This window comes from Gossypium raimondii, chromosome 5 (genome assembly GCF_025698545.1).
Source record: "Gossypium raimondii isolate GPD5lz chromosome 5, ASM2569854v1, whole genome shotgun sequence".
NCBI classification, from domain to species: domain Eukaryota; kingdom Viridiplantae; phylum Streptophyta; class Magnoliopsida; order Malvales; family Malvaceae; genus Gossypium; species Gossypium raimondii.
This window is the reverse complement of record NC_068569.1, coordinates 7,478,723-7,488,217: the sequence shown is the minus strand read 5'-3', so window position 1 is coordinate 7,488,217 and position 9,495 is coordinate 7,478,723.

Below are 9,495 nucleotides of genomic sequence, written 5' to 3'. Positions count from 1 at the left end.
TTTTAGCCTCTGAAGCATCTCTATACGATTTGCAACTACGTCATAGTATATTTATTGCTTTTATTTTTCATGACATTAACATTGCCCTGATTGATCAGCTCAACCTGAATTATACCAACACAGCTAGTTAGCTATAATAATCTTTCATAAATCTTGATAAATATATATGATCTAGTCTAATAAAAAAAATTCACTTTATTATAGAAATTGCCAATACATTGTTACACGTTTCCTAGTTATCTCTCATATTGATTGCGTTAAAATTTTGTTGGAACTGAGAATGCAAAAATGAAGGATGCAAGCAGTTTCTTGAGCTTAAAGGCTCGATACTTGCTGAGCAAACAATACAGAATCAAACTTGAAAGACAAAAGAAAAGCAAGAAGAGAGAGTTTGATGATGAATCTTTTGATAAATTTTTCATTAACATAAAAATGGCATAATGCCAATACATATACCAGACATAAGCTGGTCAAAGTGAAGCAAAATGATTACCTAAACACTACCTACTACCACTAAGTACATTGAAACTTGTTAAACTTAACTTGTACACTTTGCAAAGCTGATTTATCAGCTCAAACATTACCTAATTACATCAAGTACATTGACAACTTAGTTCAAATCAAACTAAGTAACAAAACAAACATTTGAAGTAACCAAAATGAATCAGCAGCATGAGCTTCTGTTGCGTCTGCATGGCTCGATAGCTTGGTCCGCTCCTTGTGCAGCATGGAAGCCAGCTTCAACAAATTTACTAGTGTTCAGTAAAGCATTCAGCTAAGTTGAAAACATGTAGGATCCATGGCTCCTTTGATTAATTTTTAAAACATATTTAATCACCATTCTTCTTCACATAAGAGCAGCAAGAATCATCAATGTAGTCCAAACAAGACCGGTCAGCCAGCTTTAGGGTAAAATTGATCATTTTCAAGGATGTTCCATGATTAGAAGCCTAACCAACTAAAACAAGAGTGAGGTGATGAAGTTGACCATATCAGTGGATATATTATCATCCATATATGTAACTGACTGCCTAAGCTAGGGATCAATTATGAAGTTGTATAAAATCATTTTCCTAACTTAGAATGAAAATATCCACATGACAAGGACTATAATTCTGGCTGTACCTTATCCTCAAAAGGTCAAAATATTAGCCACTTCTTTTCTCCATTACAGTATTCATCAACCTCCCAATTAGTCCCACCAACAAATCTTCTTTGAAGATAGAACAATGAACGCGACAAACTTTAATTGCTTATGTTATTGGGAAATGACCCTTGATGTAGGAAACTCTCCACAAGGTTATACATATATGACCCTTTGATGTAGGAAACTCTCCACCGTATGTATTTTTCATAATTCTGCAAGACTTTTGTTGAGTTTATGGAGGGTAACATCGAAGTCTTTTTTTCCTCATTTTAATTATGTGGGATTGGGAATGCTCAACTTTCAAAGTCAAAAATCTAAGGCACCAAACTTTCAGTTTAGATAGTTTGACATTCACTTTTCTCCTGCCAGTAAGAAAGATAAGAACTAACATAATGGTTAGGTCTCTGTCTATCACCAGATTTTTTTCTTTCTTTCTTTGATGTTAATCATAAAACACAAGCACTTTTTGGCTAAATCATCCCACGCTCTATTTTTCTTTTAGCTTCATAAAAGTTTTGACTGACAAGTTAGTAAGTGCAGCAAAAATGACATGTTCCTACTTTGAAACAAAAAATCACCCCCCACCCCACAATTTTACCTCATATGGAAATGGGAAATAACTTTGAAACATCATCACAATGCTCCCTTCCATTGCTTTCAATGACACTTGTGGAAAAAGTTCCACCGCACTGCATGTAAAATTCTTCTAGTGAGGATTTCCTTTTTCCACTTATAGGTTTATAAAAGGTAAGTATATTATATAATATAAATTTCATCACTATAGAAAATAAAATATAGTTTAAATCTTATTATATAAAGTTTGTTTTTCTATATAATAATATTTTTTATTCTAATATTATTTCACCGCTATTTAGTTAATTAATTAAATTTATTAATTTTAATATTTGAAATTAAAAGCTAAACTAATTAATTTAGTCCATCCTGATTCAATCACTTAACTTACATGATTAAATCTTTCAAATTATTACAACAACAATGATATCAGCTGAACTAAAACTCAATCAATCATATTTTTTGACTTTATGAATTTTAATTTTAATTATTTTTAAATAATGAATTAATTTATATATTATAATCAAAATGCTGATCTCCACGTGCCTCTTATAATATCACTCATTGTAGTGGGTGAACTGTTTAGCACTGTTGACCCCATTTCTTCACATTCCTTACAGAGAGCTTATTATTTTTACAGCCATCTTTTTTATTATCTTTACATCATAACTTCTCCGAAAATCCCCACAATCTATTTTCTTTCCCCCTCTTTTTGGCCCCACGTTGCTCACAATAAATAAAGCCTATCAAATGGAGCTTAGGCATTGATTAATTTCTATAGCCTGGCTAAAATATCGAAAATAACATGAACTAGTACTCGAAATTTGTGGGAACTCCTACTTTGAGATTAGACCGTAATTCAGCTTTCGATTCTCTATCATTGGAACTGAAATTTTTGTTTTTATGAATTCTAAAAAAGACATGATATTGACGTTCAAAATAGTTGAGAGTATAAGTTGAAATCATTTCAAAGCTTAAGGTTACACTTTACAGAGCTGAGACATGGGTGCATCAAGCCAGCAGTACCTGCTGCAAAGTGGATGGAAATGGTTATTTGTTAAAGAAAATAGCGAAGGGGTTTCTTCGTTGTCTTCCGAATAGTGTACTCTTTGTTATTGTGGACCAACCAACGATCGAAACGTCGAGTAATCTTTATTTACTTGGAAGCTCCAGTACGTTGCATAAAAGTAGTTAGTCTCCATGGCTATCAATTCCCAGTCCCAGATCCAGTGGATGTTTTTCTCCATTTTTTACTACTTATATATATATATATATAGAGAGAGAGAGAGAGAGATGATTCCGGTGGACCTACTACTGTGAGAAGAGGATAATCCACTATTGTGTTGTGTCCCTTCTTTCATTGTGATTCTTATGGATTCTCACTTAATTTCCACAAGTTATTTTCAATGTTTTCATCATCGTCTAAGGTTTTAGCCAAACATTAGGATTCATCCTTTTACATTAATTTTCATTTGTTTTCCTCCATTCGAATCTCGTGTTCATGAGTTCAAGAATTTAAATTAAAAAAATAAAAAAATATTTTATAAAAAATTAATTATATATAATTATTAATATAAAAATAATTTTAATACACCAACCATGACACTAGTTTTGCGATAAATTTACGTAAATTTCAAGTTGATTGATATGAAATCTTTTATTCAATCTTTGTGTTTGTAAATCCTTTTCACCATTTTCCTAATGTAAATTCGATGGGATTTAAATTATAAAAAACAAACCAGGAGTGAATGAAATTTAAGTTTAAGTATAAGAAAAAGTTATTGCACCAAGTCATGACCTGACTCGGCTAACTAAGGTGATGAATAAGTCAATTGTGCATGTAGATGACTTTATTTGGTTCTTAATAAGGACATGGTTTGTCCATGGCAACATTACCCAAAGCTTACTTTCTTCCAGGACATGGAGTTCCTACTTCATGGGGTGTTTCTAAGTTCTAACAGCATATGAGACAACCATATATAAAACCCATGGCCTTCATTATATTTTAAATGCATGTGTAGATTAATTCATCTACTTGTATAGAGTTATATCCTGTTAAAAAAATGTTATATATATATCTAAGCTTTCTATAACTTGTATCATATCTTTGATTTTTGGATTTTAACATATTAATAATGTAATGACCCAAAATTCACGGGCATCGAAAAAGTATGATACAGGGCCTCCGTCTTAGTAAATTGAGTCATAAATAATTATTAGAAGTAATTATAAGTTTATTTAAGTGCTTAATTAGATATTAATTAGGTGAATTTAGTCTAATTTAAAGTAATTAGGAAAAGGATCAAATTGAATAAAGAATGAAAACCTAATTATAGATTAAAAGAAAGTAAAAGGGCTAAAATGGCAATTAAGCCATTTATATGAAATGAGCGGCATATATGCATTAAAATCTAAGATTTTATTTAAGTTATACATAAATATTATATATATAATTATTATAATTATTAACCATTATTATGGTCTTATATAATAATAATAATAATAATAATAATAATAATAATATTATTATTATTATTATTATTATTATTATTATTAAATAAAGTAAATGGTAGACAATTATATGGTAATAAAATACACATGTGTAAAAATTTTATTTGTACATTTGTAAACTAAACACCTAAATTACTTATAATTTAAGTATGAAGATATTTTATAATTATTAATTGAATTAATATTATTATGAGGTTTTTATATAATAAATAAATTAAAGACATGACAAGTGTATGATGATGATAAGGTACAAATGTAATAATATTTATGTGTATAATTGTAATAAATGTAAATGATATTAAAATAAATATTTACTAATTATTATTATTAAGTTAAAGATATTTATTAAATTAAATAATTAAACTATGAGATTTTTATTTGATAAACAAATTAAATAATGACAATTGTAATAAAATTATTGGTACAAATGTAGAAATATAGGTGTGACCAAATGTAAAATAAATATTGTTATTAAAATAGATATTTATCATAATCATTATATTATGTTAATAAAATAAATAAAATATAAAAAGAAACAAAAACAAAGAATAGAAACAGAATTGAGACGAGAAGCAGGGGAGAAAAGCGAAAGAAAAGGGAAAGAAAAATAAAAGAGAAAATTAGGGATTTGAAGCTTGAAACTTTAATTGGTAAGTTTAATCAAGTCATTTTCTTATAAATTTGATGTTTTTGAATCCAAGAGTGAAATCTCTTGGATTTAAGTTGAAATTTTGGAAGTTAATAGATTTTTAGTAGGGTTTATGTTGAATAAATGATGGAATTGAGGGTTTATTTGATAGAAATTTTGATTGGAATTGAATAAAGGATTGAATTGTAAACTAAGCTATAAGTTTTGAGTTTTAGGGACTAAATTTAGAGAATTTCGAAATTAGGAAAATATGCTGAAATTTTAATAGTTAAATTTGAGTTTGGATGAAATTTGAATAGAAATAGAGTGTGAATTGAATTAGGACAGTAAGTGAACTTAGTTAGGATCAAATGGAGAGTAAAGAAGAAATTGAATAGAAATTCAATTATTTATCATAATTAGTGCTGTAATTAATAGTGTAAATTATTATTATTTTTCGTAGCTAACAAAAAACCCGAGGCATCGGCATCAAAAGGAAAGGAGAAAGCTATCGAGGACTAAAACGGGAGATTTACGGTTTGTATTACTATAATTTGAATTTATTTATTTATTTTCAATTGTTAAATTTCAATTAAAGTACTTGGTAAGTGAAATTGAGGTAAGTATTAAAATATTGCATTGAATAAAGGTGAATGAAATTATGAATATGTGTGAATATATAATTTGTATATTAATTGGAAAAGTGAATCGAAATGAATTGAATCGAAGTGAAATTATCTGAACTGTGTATTGATTGAAAAGTGAAAAGTGAAATTGAATTGAATTGTGATTGAATCAAAAGTGAATTTGAAATAGAAAAATGATTTGAATACCCTATTAACTAGTCGGGCTGAGTCGGATGTAGTTGCCATGCCATAGGATTGGAAGAGTTCAGGGATACTTCAACCTCGAGTCAATGAGACACTGGGTGTAATACTCAATTTTGCCCCAGGCCCTATTTACAACCCAAATAGCCCAATCACAGAGACCCAAACCCATATTCAAAAAAAACCTTAGCCTAGGTAGCAACAAGCTTCAGCCGCTTGGCCGCCTCATGCTCCTCACGCACACCTGCGCCGCCGCCGCCGGAGTCTCCACTGATTGACTTGCAAACAACACAAAAAAAGAAACAAGTAGCAAAAAACGGAATATCAACAACAATTACAACAAATAATGAAAACATAATAGGAAAGTAGAATTTTTTTTTTGTTATTTTCCTGTTATTTGGCTAGAAAAAGCCATCAGAAATCGGAAAAAAGGGGGAAGACGAAAAATAGAGGGAAGGACCGAGAGAAATACAAAGGCAAATAGAAAATTTTCTTTTTGAATACAAAGGTCTTTTCTCTCTATATTACCTTGAGGATCATCGTTCTTTTATTTTTCATTTATACATAAATATATTTTTTTTTGTAGTTTCTTTATTTCTTTATTTATTTTTGCTTAAAATATAAAAAAAGGAGGAAAGGGCTTACTTCTCATATCGGAATCGCCAGATTAGTGCCGTCTCCGTCGCAATCGGAGCATTGGCAAGAGTGAACGACAGCGTCAGGGGGCTGGGGTTAAAAACCCTAGCAGAGAGCCTTTGTTTTTTTTTTGTTTTCTTTTTTTTCTTATGCTGCAAACAATGGTTTTTTTTTAAAAAAAACTGTTTCAAATCATGCTAGCGAAACGACACCGTTTAGAAGGCCAGACCCACGCGTCGACCCGACCCGTAATCAGGGTCCGCGAGGTCTGGCTTGGATGGGAAATTTGCGCATATGGTCCCTCCGAGTTTTCAATCATTTTAATTTTTTTTTTACTTTTTTAAATTGAGCCTTAAAATTTTGGCAGGCTTCCGATTTGATCCCGATAAAGCGGTGCGTTTCAAAGGGTAGGGATATTTTCCCATTCGGTCCCTCTGAGTTATCCACGCCTTAAAATTGGGTCCTTTATTTATTTTATTTACGTTTGGTCCTCTAATTTTGTTTCAGGTTCATTTTAATCCTTACTAGTTTAGTTTAAGATTTTTATTTTTTTAAAAATTATTTATAAAACATATATATACTTTTTATATCTTAGTTCCAAAACCCTTTTGTGCTTTTATAAATGTGTATACACGTATATTATATATATATATATATATATATATTTTACATGTATATTATTCTTCATATTTTCTACAGACAAATACATATATACATATATTCATACACTATTTTAAATTATCATAAATATATTTTCCACATTTTTATAGTATATGTATATATTTTAAACTTTTATAAATACCTGTAAATACGTTTTATCTTTATTTCCTAATTTTATATACATATATTTTACATTTTATAATACATATGTTTTTTGAAAATGCTTAAATACATGCTTATGTCTTTAACACGTATTTTATAATTTATATATACATATTTTTTATTATTTTTTAATACGTTATGACTTTTGTATATATAAGTTCCAAAATTTTATTTGTAAATCATATGTATTTTTTTAAAATTTCTGTATATTATATACCTTCTTTTCTTTATTTATTTTGCTTACTTTCTTCATTCGCTATTTAATTGTATTTACATTTATATTTCTTTTATTTAATATTTTGCATGTCATGGAATATTGTTTTTATATTCATTTCGTTTATTTATTTGTTTATACTATTTCTATGTCATTGTTGTATTTGTTATTATGACATTTATACATACATCCAATATAACATTACATTTTTCACTCAAATTTAAAAATATTTTTTTTTCAAAATTGAGATAATGCTTGTATTTAGGATTTTCAAGGAGATTGAGCCCTAACGTATTGGGTTTCGATTTTCTTCGTTAAATCTAACAATCGAGCATTTCTCTTTAATCAAAAAATAAGAACTCATTATTGGGAATTCAACACGTTGTGTCCTAACGTATTGGATGTGACACATTGATTTCTCGAAATGAATATTTTTTCTAAAAAATAATAAAGGAAATATGCCAAGTTTGGGATTTTGGAGTAATTGTGCCCTAACGTATTGGGCCGCGATTTCTTAAATCTTGAATAAATGGATATTCTTTTAAATTTTTATTACACGAGTATTCTGGCCTAATTCATTTTTGAGGAAATTAGAATGTCGTGCCCTAACGCATTGGGTGTGACATTTTCTTTCTCTGAAATGATAAGGGTCTTAATATGTAACGTTTTAAGTTTTTGCTAAGGATTATATATTTTCAAATTTTCGACATTAAGACATTAATTAATTAACAAGGTACCAATTTTTGGGCGTTATGAGGGTGCTAATCCTTCCTCATACGTAACCAACTCCCGGACCCGTTTTTCTAAAATTCGTAGACCAAAGTCGTTTTTAGGTGACTCAATCACACCTTAATAAAAGATTGATGGCGACTCCCAATTTTCATTTTTTAAAGTCGACAACCTAAAATTTTTGTTTTTCAAAAAAATGGTTTCGACGCTAGGTGTCACTATATTTCTTCGGATAGATTCGATGAGGTACTGGGTACCAACTTACTTCGGCTTGGGCGATGAGACACTGGGTGTCAACTTTGCTTCGAACTATTCAATGAGGCACTTAATGGAAAGTGAATTGGAATTGAGAAATGAGAATGAAAAGAATGAATCAAAGATTCACGAATAGATTTATGTTCAAAAGAAATGTTATATGATATTAAATTGATGAATAGCCAAATTAAGTAGTTATTGTTGAGAAATGAAAATTAAGAATAAATTAGTTTATTTATGAATTAATTCATTATTATATAATTTGACATGTTTATTTGTTATTTTACTTAGATAATTTAAATTATGGTAATACTACTGAGTATGAAATACTCAGCATACGGTTGTTTTCGTGCGCAGGTTGATAGAAGTCAAAGATTCTGGTTCAGCATCTAGATCAATCCCGACTTCAACAAAACTTTGGTGATATATTTTTCCTTTGGTACATATGGCATGTACTTCGGTTTTGTTAAGGAGTCTTGTAAGTTTTGGTTGTAAAGAATGATAAATGAAATGTTAAGTTATAAAATGGTAAGTTGGTACTAAACTGAAATAGAATGAATAAAGTTTATTTATTTAAACAGTATATGCAAATATTTATTTATTTAGTAAATTAATATGTTAATGTTTAAGATGTTATCTGAATATGAAACTGTATGGATTGTGAATTGGTTACGGTTGAAATTTGCAGGGGGTTTATGTAAAAATATGCAGAAATGTTGTCGATTTTTTTTAAAAATAAAATAAAATAAATGAAGCCAATTGGTAATCAAACATATGAATTTACGATTATATTTTAATTTGTTTGTTATTTATTTAAGAATTCTTTGTAAATTGTTCGATATGTCCGGTAATGCTTCGTAACCCTGTTCCGGCGATAGTTTGGAGTTAGGGGGTGTTACAAATAAAGTTGGAGAAATATTCAGTGTTGTTTTGATTTTCTTGTAGCTCTCTTGTATCTTAAATCAGTAATAATGCATATTTTTATTTCTTTAATAAGAACATTAATGTTGTGACGAAGCAATTTAACAAATTTGAAAGAGAAAAGCATGGTCAGCCTCGTCCAATCTTTCCAAAATTGAAAGGGTACTTCTATGACATTCTAATGGTATGTCTATTGATGAACAAAATCATAATTACTATTGACTATAATCTA